The 21757-nt window shown below is 48.8% G+C and overlaps 1 protein-coding gene across 4 annotated transcripts in view; it reads right to left on the bottom strand.

The window, feature by feature from the left end:
- Positions 1-21757, bottom strand: part of FAM163A (family with sequence similarity 163 member A) — a 71459-nt gene that overhangs the window by 4953 nt on the left and 44749 nt on the right. For 2 of the 4 annotated variants that reach the window (XM_078000982.1, XM_015122627.3), the window contains exons 2-3: positions 6330-6473; positions 4202-4293 (exon numbers count right to left, since the gene is read on the bottom strand). The gene's annotated coding sequence lies outside the window, so the exon portion shown is untranslated. The remainder of the gene's footprint in view (positions 1-4201; positions 4294-6329; positions 6474-21757) is intronic. The other 2 variants (XM_078000984.1, XM_028850959.2) reach the window with 1 other exon arrangement.

Here is a 21757-nt window from a genome sequence, read left to right as displayed (position 1 = left end):
CAGAAAGGACAGAGATGTTGGAATAAGAGAGTTACCCGCTGAAAAAGGCCAGAAGGGTTAGATGATTCCCAGCCAACCCTCATTTTGCTTTCTTCACTGTGTGGCATATCATCAGTGAGCCCACATACCCCAAGTCTGGGTCTCCAACTGCTAGCAGATGGACATTTCAGTGGATGTCCCAGTGGTCATCTCAAACTCAGTTGTGACAGGCTAAAGTCATCACCCTGCTCTCCAAATGGACTCCCCGCCTCTGACCGGTCTGTCTCTGTTGGTGACTCCACCATAGCTGCCCCGAAGGGCTTTGCAAGTTGTTTATTACTCAAAGGGTAAGTGGGGCTAGAACCCAACCACACTCTGCTCACAAAGCTGTGCACCCTGGCGTGTTCACCGGGTAAAAGGGGTACCTTTATCTCTTCACCCAAATGTACCACCTGTCCACCACTGTTGTCCTAGAGAGCTGCACCTGCCCAGCAGCGGGGCTCCAAATCCACTCCTGCTCTGTGGACTAGCAGCGTGGGCATAACCTGGGAGCGCCACTAGATAGATGGCATCTCAGGCCCTCCACAGGACTAATGAGTCAGAGTTTGCATTTTCACAAGGTCTCAACTGAATAAGTTGCACATGAGAGTTTAACAAGGCCATGGGATGTTCCCCCAGCTGCCCAGAATTGAAACTCCTCAAATTCTTCTTTGGCTTCCCCAGTCTTCTGTCGCCCACTCCAGTGAAGATTGTCACCTCTCAAGCTGCAGTGGCGCAATGGTTTCCTAACGAACTTTCCCAGTTTTGTCTCTGAGTACCCTTCCTGCCACCAGCTGTTAAGCCTTTCTTCACATCCCTGGGCGTTTCTGTGACTCTCATGCACCACATTGCCTGCAGGATACATTTATCTGCCCATAAACTTTTAGAGACAGCTTCAAAGGCATAGCCATCCCCCAAGTTCCTGCACGCTCACCCTATTTATCTTTCCCTCCTCACCTCCCTTTCTTCCGCCTACGTGATCTGCTGCCCCATCATGCAGTCCCATTGTTCCTTTTTTTGGAGATGGAGTCTCACTCTGTCCCCCAGTGTGGAGTGCAACGGCGCAGTCTCGGCTCACTGCAACCTCTACCTACCGGGTTCAAGTGATTCTCGTGCCTCAGCCTCCCGAGTAGCTGCGATTATAGATGTGCAACCCCACACTGGGCTAATTTTTCTATTTTCAGTAGAAACAGCATTTCACCATGTTGGCCAGGCTGGTCTCGAATTCCTGACCACCCACCAAGTTGGGTGATCCACCCGCCTCGGCCTCCCAAAGTGCTGGGATTACAAGTGTGAGCCACAGTCCTACAGTTCTTAAGCAGCTTATTGCCTAGTGATGAAAATACACGGGGCAACCCTTACGATACAGTGTGAGACTCGTAGCCACAGAATCGTAGGCCAGAACTGTGGAACACAGAGTGGGGCAGCTAATGACTCGGGGGGAGATGCTCCACTGCAGGTGTTGTATTGAGCTGAATCCTAAAAGGTGAGTGACAGCCTATCCAGTAGACAAGGTGGGGAGGGAGAATGAACAGTCCAGGGGTGTGAAGAGAACAGTTCCAGGAACTTCGAGGGATCTGGCGAGGCTGGGACAGGCCAGGGCAGGCATGTGCCTGGAGAGGCGGCAACCCGGGCAAGGAATCCGGATGAACTCTCCTGGAGGCCGTGGGGGTTCCTGAGGGGGCTTTCGACAGGGGAGTGTGTGGTCTTTCTTTTTCTGTCTGTTTCAATCCTGCCCTTCCTTCAAGGTTCTGAGAAGCCTCCCCTGAGTGCCCCAGCCCTGATGCTCTCTCACTTCTGGGCTCCTACTGCAATGCCCTTCATGGTTCGCTCTTCAAATCCCACTTGGTGGGATAAGAGTCAACTTTTCATGTGGGAACATGTTGATTCCTCCACTATATTATAAGTCCTCTGGGATCAGGGGCTGTGTCTTACATGGTCTCCTATCCTCTGCAGCCTTAGGCACCATGTCTGACACATGGTGTCAGACTTAATAAAAGCTCACTGTTTAGCTTGTCACAGCCCTGGCAGTTATGACTGTGACAGACCACCAGGGGGCAGCAAGCTGTATCTCTCAGCTCAATCCAACGGCAGACTGGAGCGTCCCTGTTTGAGATCACTTTGATTTTGCCCAGGTGCATGGTGGGCCATGCTTCAGAGGTTTCTTGGGGCATCTGGAGGCGGGGCCAGATGAATCTCAGCTTGGGGAAGGCTTAGGCACTTTCACTACAGCACCACTTCATCCCCCCAACACTTCCCTGCATATTCATCGCTGAAGGCTGCTTATGGACAGAGAGGTCTAGGAGTGACCTGAAGCTGGGGAGGCAGCAGTGATCCACCCCACAGACAGGCTTGGACTAGTGCTCCAGGATGTGCTCAGCCTGCTTTAGGAGACAGGGAATTATGGAGAAGCCGTATAAGAACAGTGCCCTCCCTCCTCCCTGCCTCTGTCCTGGGCCAGCCCTCTTTCAGGACCACACAGGTTGCGCACAGCAATGGCCTGGACATTGTGGGCATGGCAGTCTGGGCAGAGCTGGGGTTCTCAAGGCCCAGGTTCGAGGATCACCTGTGCCACTGAGCAGCTACCCCATATTGGAAAATGACCTTCTTTCTCACTTCTGAAGCAAAGATGAACAAAACACTCAGTTCTCACATTCCTCTGTCTCCCTCGCCAGTAGGACTGTAAGGAATTGTAACCAAGGATCACCGATCTTCCTCTGAGTTCTCAAGTGTGACTGTGAGGAACGAGGGGGATGGGTGTGAGAGCTCTTTGTAAACTAGAAAAGACCCCACAAACAACCATGTTTGTGGGGAGAAGGAAGGTCTAGACCTGTTGTGGCTGTTTAGGTCTGGCCTTAAAATCATAAGCCAGGAAGGGACATGTAAAGGGTGTGAGATGAACTAATCAGCTCTCAACAGTTTCCCTGAAGGCTCAGTACTAATGGAAAAAACAAATTTTTTTTTTGAGACAGGGTCTTGCTCTGTCACCCAGGCTGGAGTGCAGTGATGTGATCTCGGCTCACTGCAGCTTCAACCTCCAGGGCCCAAGCGATCTTCCCACCTCAGCCTCCCAAGTAGCTGGGACCAAAGGCATGTGCTACCATGCCCGGCTAATTTCTGTACTAACGGTACAGTTTAGCATTTACATTCCCACATTCAGTGGCTCTCTATGATTTCAGGAGGGCCCATTGTCTCTGCAATTAGATGCAAATGCTGGCAGTAACTTCTTATACCCAAACAGCAGCCTACAGTTTACAAAGTGCTCCATTTATGCTCTCTTATGGCGGGCGGGCTCTGAGATGGCCCAAGTGGTCACTGCCTCCTGGCAGTTATGCCCTTGTGTACTCCCCTCTGAGTATGGGTGTGGCCTGTGACTTGCTTCTAACTAACAGAATAGGTAATGGGATGTCACTTCTGTGAATAGATTATATAAGATTCAGACTATTCTCTTGCTAGCCATTGTCTCTGATGGTTTTGATACTGAAAGTTGCCATGTTGGGGAAGCCCATGTGTGAAGAAACCTAGGGTGGCCTCTGGCCAATTCCTGGCTGGGGACTGAGGCCCTGAATCCAGCCCCCCAAAAGGAACTGAACAGCTACATACATGAGAGTGGAAGTGGATCCTTCTCCAGTTGACCTTGGGGATGAATTGACAACCCCAGCTGAGACCTTGAGGCAGAGGGCCAACCAGCCACATCTGGACCTCTGGCCCACAGAAACAGAATCATTGTGTATTATTTTAAGCTGTGGAGTTTGTGGTCGTTTGTGATGCAGCAAAAGATAGCGAATACACATTCTTGAATCTTACAAAAGCCCCAGCAATGCTGGAGGAGAAGCGAGACCATTAAGTCATTTTTCTAAAGTCACAGGATAACAAGTGTCTGCGTCAGGGCCCACGGGCCAGTGCTGTGGAGTTTCTAACACACCAGCTGCCTCCTGAGGTGTCCTGAGGACAGGAGAAAGGGGTCCCTATGTTCCCACCCAGGTCTCAGCAGGTCTGGGGCAGAATGACTCAGTGGTGGCCAAGTCAGGGAACGGGGGTAGCCAGAGGACAAACCTGCTGCCCACTAAAGAATCCTAAGGGCCTTCCCTCTGTGACCAGGACTTTCTGAAGCTCCTTCCCCACTGGTGGCCCAGACACCCTCTCCCCAGGGAAAAGGGAGTGGCCCGTGCCTTACACTTACGTGAAACAGCTGGAGCAGTGGTGGCTCAGTCACGCAGGCTACGCCTGAGCAGACAGCAGGTGGGGGTGCGTCATGGCCAAGGGCATCAGTCCCTGCCAGAGAAGAGAGAGGAAGACCCATGAAAGCTGGACAGGAAGGCTGAGGACAGACAGGCTCCTGCTGGCCCCCAGTTGTGACCCCACGGCTCTAGAGTGGAAGTCTCTCCAGGGGTTTGCTTCTTGAGGTAAACCTCCGCGGCTGCCTTGGTTTCTGAGGCCCCAGCCTAAGAACCTGAGGACAGACCTGTAAGGTTACATCTACCCCAGCTGTGTCTCCTTCTCTCTGTGGTGCTTCTGGAACCCTGTGCCCAGGGCAGCAGCAGAATGCTGGGCATGTGTCTGGGAGGTGATGCTGAGTGGGGCAGGGCGCTCGGCTGGTTTTCTCCTGCTCCACTGGAGGATTTGGATCTGTGCCCAGTGGATGCGTCCTTGTTGCCTGCATGACTGACCCTGCTCTTAACATACCTCTTTCCCAGCCCCTTCCCCACCGTTTCCTGGTCCTATTTTTTCCCAGTGCCTGGGCTGCACACTTCCTTCCCCTACTCCAATATCCTGACTTCTATCAGGCCAAAGATGGCGACTGGACAGCCAGAGGAGCAAGTTCAGGCTGCTGTGCTGTTGGGGGAGGGGGAGGCAGGGTCCTCCCGAGACATCCAGGAATCCAGGGTAGGCTAATTTTTGGGGGTCTCTTTACATTCTTTTATTTGTTTATTCATTTAACCAATCACTCTAACCCAGGACAGGGCTGATCTCTTTTTTTTTTTTTTTTTTGAGACACAGTCTCACTCTGTCACCCAGGGTGGAGTGCCACTGCAGCCTTGGCCTCCCGGGTTCAAGCGGTTCTCCTGCCTCAGCCTCCCAAGTAGCTGGGACTGGAGGCAGCCACCACTGTGCCCGGCTATTTTGTGTTTTTAGTAGAGATGGGGTTTCACCACGTTGGCCAGGCTGGTCTCAAACTCTTGACCTTAAGTGATCCTCCCGCTTTGGCCTCCCAAAGTGCTGGGATTACAGGCTTGAGCCACTGCACCCGGCCAGGACGGTGTTGATCTTTAAATAACCACTCAACATTATTCGCAAGAGTCTGAACCCTACACTGAGAGAAGGAGGGAGAGGAGGGATGCCCTGTGGGGGTGATGCTCAGCCCTGGCTCAGAGTCCCGAGGAGGAGAGGCCTCCCTGGGTGGGGGATGTTTGTATTGGGGAGGAAAGCCAGCCATTAACCATATCCACAGAGCCACCTTCCAAGGGGACAGGGCTAACCACCTCCAGGTTCTCACCCTTGGCCAGAAGCTGGAGGTCAAAGGACAGACATTAGCATGATGCTTCAGGGACTAGGCCTATCCGAGCCCAGCAGCTCTCAGGGGCAGAGCCCTGGGGAAAGCTGAGAAGGAGGCAGAGTGACTGCATGACAGAGCAGCCCTGTCCCCATTATCACCTCCCTCCGAGATCTAGACCTTCCTACACTCTCCCACCTCCTGCCTTGGACATTCTGGGCACTTGGGCTTTCTTTTCTCCAAGATGTTCTCACTCAGATTAACCTGTGACGTAGAGTTTAATGTCACTGGGTATCACAGAGGGGCTCTTCCTGCACGAGTTCTGACACGGCAAAGGATAGAAATCAGAAGGCGAAAGGGAGTCTAGGGCAGGGCCCTCTTCCCCTGGCTGTGCACAGACTGTACAATGGGAATGTAAGAACATCTGTCTCAGGATCCATGGATGCTTTCACCCGCTTTAGAAAACATGGATAGGACTGTAACTTGGTGAAGGTTTGGTGAGGGGATTTCCATGGTGAGAGGCATTGCTGAGCTATGTATCCCAAGGGAGGAGGGCTCTGGGGCTGGCTGTCTTGAGTTAATATTGTGTAAGTGTCAACAGGGAGAAGACCTCCACTGAAGAGGCTGCGGGCAGCCTCCAGATGCCCAGAGGCTGAGCAAGGGGTTGCAAGAGACTCCTGGGACAGAGATGCACTGCTTGAATGGGTGAAGGGAACTTCAGGAGAGAGGGGTCCAGTCCAGCAGGGAACCCCAGGAGAGCCCACAAAAACATTTTCAAAAGCAAGAGCCAGTTTTAAGTTTCTCCAAGCTCTCTAACCAGTAAGAACCCCGAATTTCAATCCTGGCAAGTGGTAAAACAGCAGCTCCTGGGTGGTGGTAGGGAAGAGAGAACAGGGCGATGTAGACAGCAGAGGGACGTGTGGGGCCCACCTCAGGTGCTTCCAGCTTGAGCAGAGCGAAACTGGAAGAAAGGAGAAAAACAATGCAGTCAGAATAAGAGTGTTTCATTACTCATGATTATTATGCATTCTTTTTTTTTTTTTTTGAGATGGAGTTTTTCGCTCTGTCACCCAGGCTGGAGTGAAGTGGCGCAATCTCAGCTCACTGCAACCTCCTCCTCCTGGGTTAAAGTGATTCTTCTGCCTCAGCCTCTCAAGTAGCTGGGATTACAGGTGCCCACCACCACCCCCGGCTAATTTTTGTATTTGTAGTAGAAATGGGGTTTCACCATGTTGTCCAGGCTGGTCTCAAACTCCTGACCTCAGGTGATCCACCTGCCTCGGCCTCCCAAAGTGCTGGGATTACAGGCATGAGCCACCACGCCCGGCCTCTGATGCATTCTAATGTCTGAGTGGACTATCTATAACTTACAGTAACTACAAGGCTATCACTGAAGACTGGATGAAAAAGCAATGGGATTGGATCAAGTTTTTTTTTTCTAGGGGCAGGGGAAGATTTCTCCCACTGAATACATTTTACAGGGACATTTGAAGAAAAAAAATTAAAGTTGCTTTTTGAGCATAAATCATGCAACGTGCTTGTTACTTATAGAAAAATGATCCATGGAAATGTAAAGACTCCAGTGTCTTTTTAAGAAACTTTTATTTTAGGTTTGGGGGTACAAGTGCAGGTTTGTCACACAGGTAAACTCATGTCATGGGGGTTTGTTGTACAGATTATTTCATCACCCAGGTATTAAGTCTAGTGCCCAATAGTTATTTTTTCTGCTCCCTCCCTCATCTTACCCTTCACCCTTAAGTAGGCCCCAGTATGTATTGTTCCCTCTGTGTTCTGGGTTCTCATCATTTAGCTCCCACTTATACGTGAGAACATGTGGTCTTTGGCTTTCTGTTCCTGTGTTAGTTTGCTGAGAATAATGGCCTCCAGCTTCATCCATGTTCCCGCAAAAGACATGATCTTGTTCTTCTTTATGGCTGCATAGTATTCCATGGTGTATATGTACCACATTTTCTTTAGTCTGTCACTGATGAGCATTTAGGTTGATTCCATGGCTTTGCTCTTGTGAACAGTGCTGCAATGAACATTTGTGTGCATGTGTCTTTACAATAGAATGATTTACAGTATCTTTATTTTCTAGATGATGAAACGAGGTTCAGACAGGACAACTGACTTGTTTAACACACACAGCAAGGCAGAGATGGCACTGTAGAGGTCCCAGGCCAGGGCCCTTCCATTTGATGTTGTCTCTCCTTCCAGAAGATCTGCACTTATTTCATCAGGAGCTAGGGTGTCCCCTGAAGTGGAGTTGACGGTAACTCTGGCTTGACAGTAACCATTACCTGAGCCATGCATTAAAAAATGGAGACTCCAGAGTTACTGAAGCAGCATCTACAGGGTGGGGCCCGGGAATCTATATTCTTAGCAGGTTTGAGCCTTACCATCTGGCCTTTTGGAAAATGATGCAAGAAGAAACTTCTCTGGGAGGATTTCAGTCTGGAGGCAGTAGGGGAGGGGAGTGATCCTGCAGAGCCTGTGGCATCATCTGGTGCCCATGACAAGAGTGGCTCTGGGTTCTGTGTCCTGAAGGCAAGCAGGCCAGGGGGCAGGAGGAGGGGGAAGCCTAAGAAGAACCAAAGGCATGTGGCATTAGCCTGGGTGGGGATGGAGCCAATAAAGTGGTCAGATGGGGGGCCTGGCCGGGCGTGGTGGCTCACGCCTGTAATCCTAGCACTTTGGGAGGCCGAGGCAGGTGGCTCACGAGGTCAGGAGTTCGAGACCAGCCTGGACAACATGGTGAAACCCTGTCTCTATTAAAAATACAAAAATTAGCTGGGCGTGGTGACACGTGCCTGTAATCCCAGCTACTTGGGAGGTTGAGGCAGGAGAATTGCTTGATCCCGGGAGGTGGAGGTTGCAGTGAGCTGAGATTGCACCATTGCACTCCAGACTGGGCAACAAGAGCAAAACTCTGTCTTAAGAAAAAAATAAAATAAAAGAATGGGGGCTTTAAAGCCATTCGTCTAGTAGAGGCTGGAGTTGGGCACTAAAAGCCACCCTGATAGAATGTGCTGGGAAATGGGTCTCTCACTCCCCAGGAGACCAGGGGTCTCTGCTCTATCTGAAGGGCCCCCTGTTCTCAGTGACCTCAGCCTCACTGAAGCAGGGTCACCTCGCCTCACTGCCTGGATGAATGCTGGCAGGAAATGCCAGCTGCGGCTGGCACCAGCACATGTAATTAACCATCGACTGCCCCCTGCTCCTTGCTCAGCCCCCTGAGGAGCACAGGTTAATTGAGTGGGGCCTAAGCACCGGCTGATCTCAATTTCTCTGATGCAATTAAGCCTTCTCCACTCATAACTCATGAAATTGACACAGCAGGTTAGCAGCCCCAGAGAAGAGGAAGCTTTTTTTCCTTGTTACCTGTCTTCCTGTCCTGCAATCCTCAGGCAAGGCTGGAAGAAGGAAATGGGGAAGGGGTTCCCTTTACTTTGATTGTACATATGCCCATTACAAAGTCTTGACCCCCAGGATGAGGGTTTGAAGAACTAGTGACCACATGGGTTCTCTTACCCTAGATGGGTAACTACAGCAGCAAAGAGATGTGCACTCTTTGAGAAAGGGTCTCTCTGGGAGATACAGGACTCTTGCAAATCATCAAGAAAAGACCTCCAAGAACCCCAGTGTAACAGTAGGCAATGGACAAGTGGTTTACCCTAAAGGCTCCCAAGGAAATGAAAAGATGCACAAACTCATTAGTAATTCAAGAAATACAAGCTGAAGCCACAACGAGCTATCACTTTTTACCTTTAGATTGGCAAAAGTCAGGAGCAGGATAATGCCGAGCATTGGTGCAGATGTAGGTATACAGGAACACTGGTGGTGGGCATGGCTGGGGCAGCCACTGAGGGAGTGACCTGGTACCACTTAGTCACAGCAAGTACACATATGGCCCATGAAATAGCAATTCTGCTCCTGGTTCGATGTCCCTGAAATTTCTTAACACAGCCATAAGGGGTCATACGTGAAGATGTTTGTTACCATGCTGGGCTGTTTATGATGGCGGGGACTTGGAGGCAACCTCAGTGATCATCACTGAGGAGCGGACCCGAAAACTCAGGTAGATGCTATCACAGAGGATATGCACCTGCGGAAAGCAGAGGACCAGATGTGGCACCGCAACACACAGCAGCGAGGAGAAAGCTTAGCACAGTGGTAAGAGAAACAACGAAACAAAATCAAACCACCACGCATGAGAGGCATAAGAATTCTGCTTACATGGATTTAAACTACAAGCATACAGATCCACAATCCACATGTTCGAGAACACATACCAAAAAATGAATACACATCATGGCTGCCTATGGAAGAAGGTAAATGAAAGTGAGAGTGAGAAACATAAATAAGATGTGACAGATCTTGCACAGACCAATGATCATGATACTGTGCTATGATCTGAAGAACACCGTTAACTTAGTCTTCTGCATCTGAAGTCCAACTCAAACAAAAAGAGAAAAGAAAGGAGGCTTTCCCTTCCCCCAGGGAGCCTTTCAGGATTGACTAAATGCTGCACATTTTTGTTTGGTCTTCCTGAGGCCTATTTGTCCTCCAGTATTGGCGTTTATTGATACATGGTTATCCTGTGGGTATATTTTGCTTTCTTCGTTACAGTTTAGACCATTTTGGGGCACAGACTTGGAATCACGTGTCTTTGTTGAGCTCCACTCCAGCCACCTGCCTGGTATCTGCACATTCTGAATGCTGGAATGACCAGGTCTAAGGGGGAAGTTGCTTTGCACAGAGTGCTGTCCCCACACAGAGCCCTCCATCCTGCTGTGCTCTGCTGTGCACAGTGGAAAGAGCACTAGGCCAGGAGTTCCAAGATTTGGGTTTAAACCCTATTTTCTGCATTCATTACCTGGGTGACTTTGGACAATTAATGATCTCCTTGAGGCTCATCTGTAAAACGGAGATAAATAATACACCTTTCTCTACGGGGTGAGGATTACCTGGGAAAATGGGGGGGACGGTGATCTTTAAAATCACACTGCCTTCTAAAAAGGGCTGACGTTGTCCCAAGAGCCTCAGGGTCCCTGCAGTTAGCCCTCCGAGCTGCTCACGGCAGATGTCTCCATGCTCACTCGTCCCTGGGTGAGTCTGGCTGTGCTGAGGTTTGGGAGTGGCCCTGGGAGAGCTGTGTGGGCGCTGGGTGGCAGGCAGATCAGGGAGGGTGGGGTGAGGAAGAGAGATGAGCCCTGAAAAGCAGCTGAGGCTGGGGGATTCCGCTGGGTCTCCTGGCCAGTTAAAACTCCCAGCAGTCAGCCTCTGCAGAAGGCTTCCAGGAACTGGGAGGTGTCTTACTGAATTCCAGGTTTTTGTGGTGGTTACTCCTCAATGTGAGTGATATTTTTCTTCTCCGTGGCAATCCAGTGAAGGGGCTGAGTGCCTATCTGGGTGCATATACAAAGCCCACAGAAGACACTCACAGCGAGAAGAATTCGGTGGAGGGAGGAGTTTGGAGCCAGAGGTGACCATGAGAACAGCAGCTCGCAGAATAGAGTTTAGGTTTCCACTGAGCCCTATTATGGGGGTTTGAGCAAGTCGTATCTAGATCCTGCGGAACATGTGACTCCAGCTCACATTTGAGTTATGCCTGAGGTAATGCGTGTGAAAATGAGTTTATTATTCCTCTTCTCTTCCGTTCCATCCTTGATGAGCTGCTCAGAACAGAACATGACCCGCAGGCTCCTGATCATGACCTTGACTGGACCTTGTCTGGCTGGGCCTTTGTCTCAGCATCCTTGTGGAAACTCTGTTATTCCCCTCATTTATCCTTCATCTACTACTTACTGAGCACTAAGGAAAGTGCCTGGCATGGAGCCTGGCCCCAGGGACACAAGATGAGAGGCAGAGTGCCCCCGAGGAGCTCACAGGAGGGGACACAGACAGAAAACATGGCCTGTCCTCCGGTTTCAGGACCTCCAGTGTCCAGTCCACCTGTGGAAGGCCTGGGGGTGACTCTGCAATCTCTATCAGACCACCACGATCTGACATGGCTTGGAGCGCACAGACGCCCTGGAGTAGGCACACCCATCAGGCTTGTTCAGTGCTTGGGGTTACAAATAAATATTTGCTGCAGATAAACAGAGGTGCCCTGCTCCTCCCAGCCAAGGGCTGCCTCAGAGGTGCTGCCTGCATCCTGGATGCCTGTCAAGGGCAAGGCTGAGCGTACCCCTTCCCTGATTGGGGTAACACAAAACAGGCTGCTCTGCATGTTTCTTCAGCAAAAACTGTGCTGATCATGGAAGAAGAGTGGGCACAGGTGTGGGACCCCTGCACTGGCAGAGCCTGAGAACCTGGCTGTGGGCCCCTTGGGCTGGGGAGGGGCTGTGACTTTGTTCTGAAGCCCCACAGCACACTGTTTCGTGTCTGCCTTACTCACCAGTGAATCTTTAGCCCTAGAACATAGGAGATGCTCAATATGTATCTGTCTAATGCAGAAACTAGCGTCTAGAGCATGCCATGTTTATTGGAAGTCTTCCTTGTCACCATCCGCCACACTGCCCACGTGTCTCTGCCGCAGAGTGTCACATAGCACCTCAAGCTCCACCTGCCCCAGCTCCCAGCCTTTTCTGATCCTTCCAGGCCTCTCTTCCTGAGAACCTCAGTTTTGCCTATAGTCCATGTGACATAATTGGGACTTAGTTATGTGTCATTTTACATGAGTGTGGACAATTTTATGCAGATAACGCTAGTCTCTGGAGCTCTTGAGGTTCTGATCACAGGTCTGTCTGCTCCGCTTCGGAGAGGCCAGTGCTGAGGCCAGTAAACCTGTTAAGGGTTTGGTTCATGTTGGACTTGGTTTTGTTTCAGTTTCTGCCTCTCATAACAATGTTCACTGACAGTTTACAGAGTTTTCCTATGCTTTATCTTGTTTGTCTCCTAGGCATGGCAGATTTTGATTTCTCTTACTTTACAGAAAATATTAGGTTTAAGAGGGCCAAGTGATTTGGCCACGGTCACATGACTATTTCCGGGACACCCTGCTGCCCCTCTTCTTCCATGACCAGACTAATTCTTGCTATGCATGGAACATGCCGAGTGGCCCATCTCCATGCCACCCTGGCTCTTCTAACTCCAGAGTCAGTGCTCTTTCCTGGCCTACCACAGCAGCCTGAATCCCTAGCCATTCGCAGGAGGCATGGGGACACCATGGCCTAGCCTAGGGCCATGGGATAGGGCTTCACATTTCACAAGTCTGTTGTGTTGCACTTTATGACTTGGATTTCTCCCTATCTGTCCTTGATTGTTTAGAGGGTGTTCTGAGATTCCCTACGCAGCAGGCCTGCAGCTCAGTGACGGCTAAACGGACTTGCTAGGAAAGGCAGAGGCATCTAGAGGGCTTGTTTCACTTCTTCAGCGAGATGTCAGCAGACTGGAAGAAATCCAGTAAGAACACAGGCCACTGAAGGGACAGAGAGCTTGATTTCTGAGGCAGAAGGAGATAAGGAGAGGGGCACTGTGTTAGGCTGACAAGAGGGCCAGAGGGAGCTGGCTGTAAAGACTGGCCACGGAGCCCAGAGTCCTCACACTCAGGGTGGCAGGACGCGGGAGGCTTGCAAAGGAGTTTCCAAAAGGGACAGGACGGAACTAGGTTGATTAAATTATACCAAAGAAACTTTAGACCAAGTCCAAGATGAATCTCACAGAAGGATATACACAAGTGCAACAGGGACATTTGGAAGCTGTGTCCATCCACATCGTGCTGGGAGGCTTGGGGAACATTTTTGAGCCGCTCTCTTCTCCTTTCCTCCATCCCAGAGGGCCTGGCCTATTTATCCTGCCAGTCGGATCTGACTGGGCCAGGCTAAGGCTCGTCCAGAGTGGGACAAAGCAGCTTCTGGGTTAGGAGGCCTTAAAAAACGTGTCAGCATTAATCCAAAATCCTCAACCACATGAGAAATATTCTAAGACGGGCAAAAGTGCCCCGAGGAGGACTGTGAAAAGCCCAGGGGCAGGTGATAAGGTGAAAGCGGCAGCAGGCCTGCTGAGTGTGCGCGTGGTGTGCAGGGCTGCACTGAAGCCACCGGAGGGCCATCCAGAGGTAGCTCCTGAAACAACAGCAAGACACCAGGGGAACCCCATGGCATAAGCCCCATGTGAGACACAGTGGAGCCTGCAAACGAAGGATCCCACTGGATCAGAACAAAACGATGTCCTCAGCCACACGGACGGGAACTTCCACCCTCACTTGGAGAGTTGGAATGGGACATTCACATCTAAACACATGCCTTGTATTCTTTTTTTTTTTGAGACGGAGTCTGGCCCAGGCTGGAGTGCAGTGGCATGATCTCAGCTCACTGCAACCCCCACTTCCCGGGCTCAAGCGATTCTTGTGTATCAGCCACCTGAGTAGCTGGGATTACAGGTACCCGCCACCATGCCTGGCTACTTTTTGTATTTTTAGTAAGAGACGGGGTTTCGCCATGTTGGCCAGGCTGGTTTCAAACTCCTGAGCTCAGGCAATCTGCCCATCTCAGCCTCCCAAAGTGCTGAGATTACAGGTGTGAGTCACTGCGCCCGGCCATGCCTTTTATTCTTAATAGTTAGACACACACATGCTTAAGTCAACTGCACATCAACACATACAGTTCCTATTCCACATAGGGGTTTAGTAATTCTTAACTCATTCTTTGGGTATCTTTGTCAAGGTCCAAGTAAAACTACTAGAAATTGGCCTAGTTGACTATTAGAATCAGTATAATCAGTATTCTGAGACAGCAAAACTAAGGAAACAGCATCTGTATCCCAACAAACCTCTGTTTAGATTTTATTTTTTAATTGACAGATAAAAATTATATATAAAGATGATGTACAACATGATGTTTTAATATATGTACACATTGAGGAATGGCTAAATCAAGCTAGTTATATGCATGACCTCACATACTTTGTCTTTTTAAGGTGAGAACACTTAAAATGTACTCTCTTGGCAATTTTCAAGTATATATTGCTAGGAACTATAGTCCGCAGGCTGCAGAATAGATCTCTTGAACTTATACCTCTTGTCTTGACAAATCTTATTTCCTTTTTTTTTTTTTGAGACAAAGTTTTGCTCTTGTTGCCCAGGCTGGAGTGCAGTGGTGCAATCTTGGCTCACTGCAACCTCTGCCTCCCAGGTTCAAGCGATTCTCCTGCCTCAGCCTCCCAAGTAGCTGGGATTACAAGCATGTGCCACCACACCCGGCTAATTTTTTGTATTTTTAGTAGAAACGGGGTTTCACCATGTTGGCCAGGCTGGTCTTGAACTCCTGACTTCAAGGGATCTGCCCGCCTCGGCCTCCCAAAGTACTGGGATCACAGGTGTGAGCCATCACACCCGGCTGACAAATCTTATTTCTATCTGAGAAACATACTCTGACTTCTCTGCAGGGGGCAGTCCCGCGATGGCTCTGAGAGCTGAAATCATTATCACTTTGCACCCTGTAGCTGGGGTGAGGCGGGATGTGCTGATTCTAAACTGCAGCTTCTCACTCTTTCCCAGAAGTGGAGGTGAAAGTGGGCAGGAGCCCCCGTGTCATACACAGGCCTGTGAGCTAAAGGGGTGAGAACTGCCTGTGGTAGCTAACCCATGGGGGAAGACTCAGAACGGATGGTCCAGGTAAGCCTGCTGTCCTAGAGAACAGGTTAGGAAGGTTAGCAAGAGGGCAACTTCACAAGTCCTTTATGTAACAGAAAAACATAGTAGGTTAAGATACAGGGTCTATAGCCTTTCCCCTCTTCTGCTTTCTGCTAAACGCTGTCTACCAGCTCATCTTGTGGGCTGTGCAGACTTGGGGTAAAAGGTAAGTTGGGAGGTACCATGCTGTTTGGGTTTATATGTTACAAAGGTCAGAGTAGCCAACCTGGTGTACTTAGACAATGAGAGAAGAGGGGGAGAGATCAAAGAGCCAGCATGAGAGGTGTGTGAGAAACATGCTGAAGAGCCTGCGGGGACGAGGAGACTTCAGGGGCAGCGGCCATCTGTGCGAGATAGAGGGAGAGATGGAGATGGGGAAAGAGATTGTTTAAAGTTTTAAAGATATGTTATGAATGAAATTCCTCCCTTTGGAATTTTCCTCAAATGTTCAATAAACATTTTAATTGCTTTCAAACTATGTTTTGGACATCAGATTTGAGTCTCTTTGAATGTGACACCTTGAAGAGATGGAGCCCACAGGGCAACATTTTTTTTCTTTTGCGGGTTGTAATTATAAATGAGAATGACTTGTCCAAAGAAAGTAGGAATTCAGTTGGAATTATCAGTAACTCTCAGAGATAGAAAGATGCCAATTTGGGTAAAGTTGAGAAGAAATAGATAGATTAGCATTGATGTACATCCCAAATCTTAAGAGTGTGTGTGTGTGTGTGTGTGTGTGTGTGTGTGTGTGTGTGCGCGTGCGCGCGCGCACGCTATTGACTGTCTCTCTGGAGAAGGGGTGCATAGCTTTTGTCAGATATCAGAGAGTTCTGTGACTGCAGAAAAGTCAAGGGCAACAGAATAAGATGATGAATGGAAGGGAAGTAACAAAGGAAGGGGGTGGCTAAGGAGACAACAGTTGTAAAATAATAATAATAATAGAGAAAGACTCCTGTCATAGGATCTATAGGCAGAGAAAGGAAGAATAATTAAATTTAAATCAGTTACGAATGGCCAGTGCAGGAAGTCACTTCCATAAAACCAAGCCAAACTTGGGGAGAGGGGTTAGAAAAAGACAAAAGGAGATGGTGATTTGGTGGGAAACATGAATGATAAACACTCTTTAGAATGTTCCTATTTGGTGGCCTCTCTGGAACCAGCTGCTGTTGAGCCCGATTCAGCCTGTGGTCAAGGCCATAGCACTAGCACTGTTGCTGGGACTGTGTCTTAGCCTATTTTCTGCTGCTATAACAGCATATAACAGATGACGTCATTTATGTAGAACAGAAGCTTATTTGGCTCATGGTTCTGAAGACTGGGGAATCCAAGAGCATGGCACTAGCATCTGGTGGGGGTCATCCGATGGCAGAAGGTGAGTGAGCAAGGGGGTGTGGGAGACCAAGTGAAAATGCAGGCCAATTTATCCTTTTATCAGGAGCCCATTCCCACTATAACAATATGAATCCCTTTACAAAGGCAGAGCCCTTATAGCCTAATGGCCTCTTAAAGACCCTGCCTCTTAAGACTGATACAATGGCAATTAAATTTCCAACACATGAATTTTGGGGGACACATTCAAGCCACAGCTGAGTGTAAACTGGCAGAGGTGATCTGAGGGCGATTTGATAGTATGTATCAGAATCAGAAAGATACCTCCACTTTGCCTCAGCCTCCTGAGTAGCTGAGTAGCATGAGTAGCTGAGTAGCTGAGTAGCATGAGCCACCATGCCCAGCTGTTTTATAATGATGTTTCTTAAGTTCCTTTTTGTCCTCTTTAGGAATCCTCTTTCGATTAATCCTTGCTTTTCAGTAATTCTAGTCACTCTGATGGCCCTCTCCCATCCCCCTTCTTACCAACTTGCCAAGAGTTTGTCACGTGCATATTTCTGGGGTTGCTGCTGGCAGGTGGTGGTGGTTAGAGTTCGGTGGCAAGTACGTAGGAAGAAGCCCAGGCCTTGGAGTTGGGAGGCCAAATCATGGCTCAGTGGGACTTTGGATAAGTCACTCAGCCTCTTCGAATTTCCATTTCCTTATCTTCATGCCCTTCCTCCCTTGCACTGTTACACTATTGCATAAATGCCTCCCCTTCAGCATTTCCTCATGACCCAGGGTTCGCTCCCATGTAATATCTATCTGAGTGCCTCGACAGATGTAAACTCCTCTGATGCAGGGACCCAGCTCCTTTATCTCTGTATCTCCTAGAGCATCTAGCAAAGTACTACAAACACAGTGGATACTCACATTTGTTAAACCAAAGCAAGACATTAAAAAGCACAACATAAGCCCTCACAAAAGCAGAGGATTACTGTCTTTTTAAAATTATTGTTGTTATAATGTTTTTTGGTTTGCCTAGTTTCATGTTATCATCAGAATTTCTCAAAGTGTGTCTATCCACCATGTGCCACAGAAATGCCAGGATGCTAGTTTAAAATCCAGATTCCAGGGAATACCTGGGTGCATCCTGGTAATGTGCATTTTAAGTAGGGTGATTATTCCATTTATTACCTAACTGGGACACTTGAGTGAATGGGGGTACTATTAATAGTTATGCTGGGACAACTGGCATAAACCAGGACAGTCACACTCATTTCAAGTATTTCTTTGGACACTCAAGTGTGAGAACTGCTGCCCAGTGCTCTAATCTTTTGGTGGTAAGAACCAGTTGTCTTCTCCCCTTTAACTCCTTAAACTGTGCAGCAAAGACAGGCCCCTGAATTGATGGGCTAGGCAGGCAGCTACCGTGCTGCCATTAGGCTAAGCAGGAGCACAGGGTGGCCAGGAGTATGAGTAAGGGCAGCCGCTTCCCTGTGCAAGTCCTGGCCTGCAGTGTCCTCCCGCTACCTTGGAAGATGCTGGCTGTGGCCACTGTGAACGAAACTCTAAGGGACTGGTGCTCATGTCTTCTCCAGCTGTCCTTCAAGGGCCAGGCCCTCTTCACTCACAGATGAGACTTTAAGGGAACAGCAATAACACAAATAATGCCCTGTACTCAAGTGAGGGAGAATACCTGTAAGTGAGAGAGCCCCGGGCCAGCAATAGCCACCCAGCATGTGGGGGCACTGTGCACCCGGGCCAAATGCCCACTGCATCGCTGAAGACAGCAGCAGGGCCTCCAGATCCTGTGGCAGGGCTGTTGTTTCCTTTCGAGAGAACTTGCCTTCTGTTCATTTTGCTTTTCCTTTTAATTCACAATCATGGAAAAGCACCCAGTTCTATCAAAGCCAATTCTAAGACTTTTGAACCAAAGTGAGCTATGACATTCACCTGAAATGTGAGTTCTAGACCTATCTCACCAGGATCCCTTGAGCTTTAATAAGACACCCTCTAGAGATGGGGTTTCATTGTCCCCTAATAGCATTAAGCCAATGGTCCATGGAATCCCTGTGTGAGCATGCACGCTTTTCTCATTTCTGTGCTTCACGCTTTCACCACACACATACTTTTCCCATGAGACAAGCCCATATGTCACTAGGTAGATAGATGATGAACCTTCTGATTTGCAGTAAAACTCATAGACTCTTGGAATTTTGGAAAGTATAACCTGCATTCAAATAAAGTTTTAATTATGCTCTGGCTAAAGAACTGGTTGTGGTGACATGTGTGACATACGTAGACATACGAGTATGCCCTGCCACTGGGACACACAGAGAAGGGACCATGTCCAGAGAGAGCCTGGGGACACTCACAGCCATGCAGGTGAGCAATGGTTGAAGAAACTGGGGATGTTGAGCCTGCCTAAGAGAAATTGTCAGTGAAAGGATGGGGGGATAGGCGATGATATCTTTGTCAGATATCTAAAGACCTGTCACTGGAAGGAAAGATTCGTTTTATTTTGTATCTCTGTTCCATAAAACTACATGATTCCATGCTTTTTTTTTCTTCATGATATTCTCTTCCCCACGAATCCCTCTCAAATGCTACTTTCTTATGCACCCTTTCTGGGACAGAGCCAGCTGTCCCCTCCTTCAGGATGCCAGCACCTGTCACACTGTATTTTATATATATATATATATATATATATATATATATATATATATATATATATATATTTATTATTATTATGTGTCTCATCCACTAGAGTATGGGTCCCTTGAGCGCAGGACCTGGGCACACTTTTCTATCTCAGCACCAAATACAATGGAGCCCTTTCATTCATGTTTCCAGAATGAATGAATGAAGAAATGACTTTTTGGTAGGGGCGTTTCAGTATGAGCCCTGTGAGGTGATGGAGATCATCAGCTCCATTTTATTGATAGGTAACTAACGGAGGCACACAGAGAAGAGGTGACTTGTCTAAGGTAGCACAACTAGTAAGTGGAGGCACAGAGACTAGTTCTCAGGTCTTCCTATGTAAAACTCCAGCCTTTCTGCCATGAGAACAAGTGTGAACGTAACTAGGTAACATTAATAATCAAGTCACTACTTATTGGCACTAATTACATCCCTCGTCACAGAGACTGGACCTTCTGTTTAAGATATCGAGATCAAAGTCCAGGAGCAGTGGTTCATGCCTATAATCCCACCACTTTGGGAGGCTGAGCGGGGGTGGATTTCTTGAGCACAGGAGTTTGAGATCAGCCTGGTCAACCTAACGAGACCCAGTCTCCACACACACCCACCCACACACACACACACACACACACGTCAGATATGGTGGCAGGTGTCTGTAGTCCCAGCTATTCAGGAGGCTGAGACAAGAGATTGCTTGAGCCCAGCAGTCTGAGGCTGCAGTGATCCATGATCTCGCCACTGCACTCTAGCTGAGGCAACAGAGGTGGGGAATTATCGCTTCCATTTTACAGATGAAGAAACTGAAGATCAGAGAAACTGAGAAACTTGCTCAAGGTCACACATCTAGTAAGTGGCAGAGTCAGGATTTGGAGCCTGGTCTCCATGAGTCAAAGTTCATTCATCTCTATATTCCATTGCCTGGCAGAGTGAGTCTTCAACTTATTACTAGTAAATGCTGTTTCTGGAACAGGAAGACATCGGAATAAAGGTCCGCTGCTAGCAGTGAGAAAACCGCAGAGACGAATGAGCCAGTACTTCAGGAGGCAGTCCGACCAGCATACAATCATAACTGGAAGTGATTAAGCATTTGGTGGGACTGCAAGCTTGGCCAGGTGGTTGGAATGAATGACTTCTACGGTTCCTTCAATTCAAGATCTTGCTATCCTCACATTTGTAGGGGTGAGGGCAAAAAGATAAATGGAGGCCACAGATGATACTTCCAAATATTTAAAAGTTAAAAATCCAGCTAGCAACTGTTAAATGAAAAAATGTTCCATCTTCAAACACCTGGAAAATCAGTTCCGTGCTGAAATGCAGTGGCATGGGAAGAGTGGGCTTAGTTCCTAGGCTGCAGCCTGTTCCTCTTCTCTTTCCACCCTAGACTGTACCCCTTAGGGAGCCCCATGTACATAGAGTGTGAACACCCCAGCCCTAATGTCCAGGTTCCATCCCCTGTCCCCAAAGAACTGCCTCCTAGCCATGCTGCAGGCACAGGGTATGCACACCCTTGGGAGCAGGGGGAAGAAGCCTGCATGGGCCCGGGAAGCAGCTTCAGGTGGTTGGGACAGCGTGACGATATGGTCTAGAAGGGAGGGAACAGGCTTACTCTCCATGGAGAAGGTGGTGTGGCCTGAGGAGGGCCAGCAGAGCGATGTCTCGTGCCTGGGTCTGAGGGCAGTGTTACTAATGATAACGAAGTCTCATAACGTTAGGTTCCTTGGGCTTTTCCTTTCTCTTGGCTGTTTATATTATCTTGAGATAATATATTATCTGAGATTAAGACTAACAGCCTCTGTCTGGGACGAAGACATCTAGGCGGGATGATTCTGAGATGGGCTTTAGGGGAGCTTTGCTGGGCTGTTAGACTTTGGGTACAGTGGGCCTAAAAGGGACTATTGCTGGAGAAACGCAGGCAAAATAAGTGATGGGAGCTCTAGTTCGTTTCCTTTCGTGTTCTATTCTTTTCTCCCTGGTTGACTGCCTATCCATCATCCCTTACTTAGGAATATTCTGGGTTTTGGAGGAATTTCCCTCTTTTATCCCACAACTTCCTTCTACTTAGTCTCTTCTGTGTCCTCATTCTCTAATGTTCTGAAGGCCACTATATTCCCAGGTCTGTCCAGAGCCTGAGTTGGAGCTGCCTTCTCCCACCCTGACAGTGGACCTTTTGTGGAGCGAGTATCTTCAACAGAAAATCCTAACCTCAGTGAGTGCTGACTGCCATCCATCCAGATCAGTGGAAGGGTGAGTTTGGTCTCTTAGGGGAGACAAAAGCTCTAGAGGCTAGGTCCGCCTCACTTGCCAAACCAACCAACTCACCCTTTACCCAGCTTGTATCTGCAGGTGGGTTGGAGGGGCTGCTCAGCGCTGAGTTTGAAGCGTGAATTCTAGAGATTGTCAGCCAGACCTGGGTTGGAATACTGGCTCACCTTCTTATGAGCTGTGTAAACTGGGCAAATCACGTCACCACTTTGGGCCTCAGTTTCCCATCTCCAAAATCTATAATATGGGGAGACTAGTAAATACATCCTAGGGCCATTAGGAGACTTAATGAGAAAGTTGACAAAAAACCTCTTAGTTTTGCAGTGGCAAGCACA

Source organism: Macaca mulatta, chromosome 1 (assembly GCF_049350105.2).
Source record: "Macaca mulatta isolate MMU2019108-1 chromosome 1, T2T-MMU8v2.0, whole genome shotgun sequence".
NCBI lineage: Eukaryota > Metazoa > Chordata > Mammalia > Primates > Cercopithecidae > Macaca > Macaca mulatta.
Note: the sequence above shows the minus strand (reverse complement) of the source record. Positions and strands in the feature narration are given on the sequence as shown.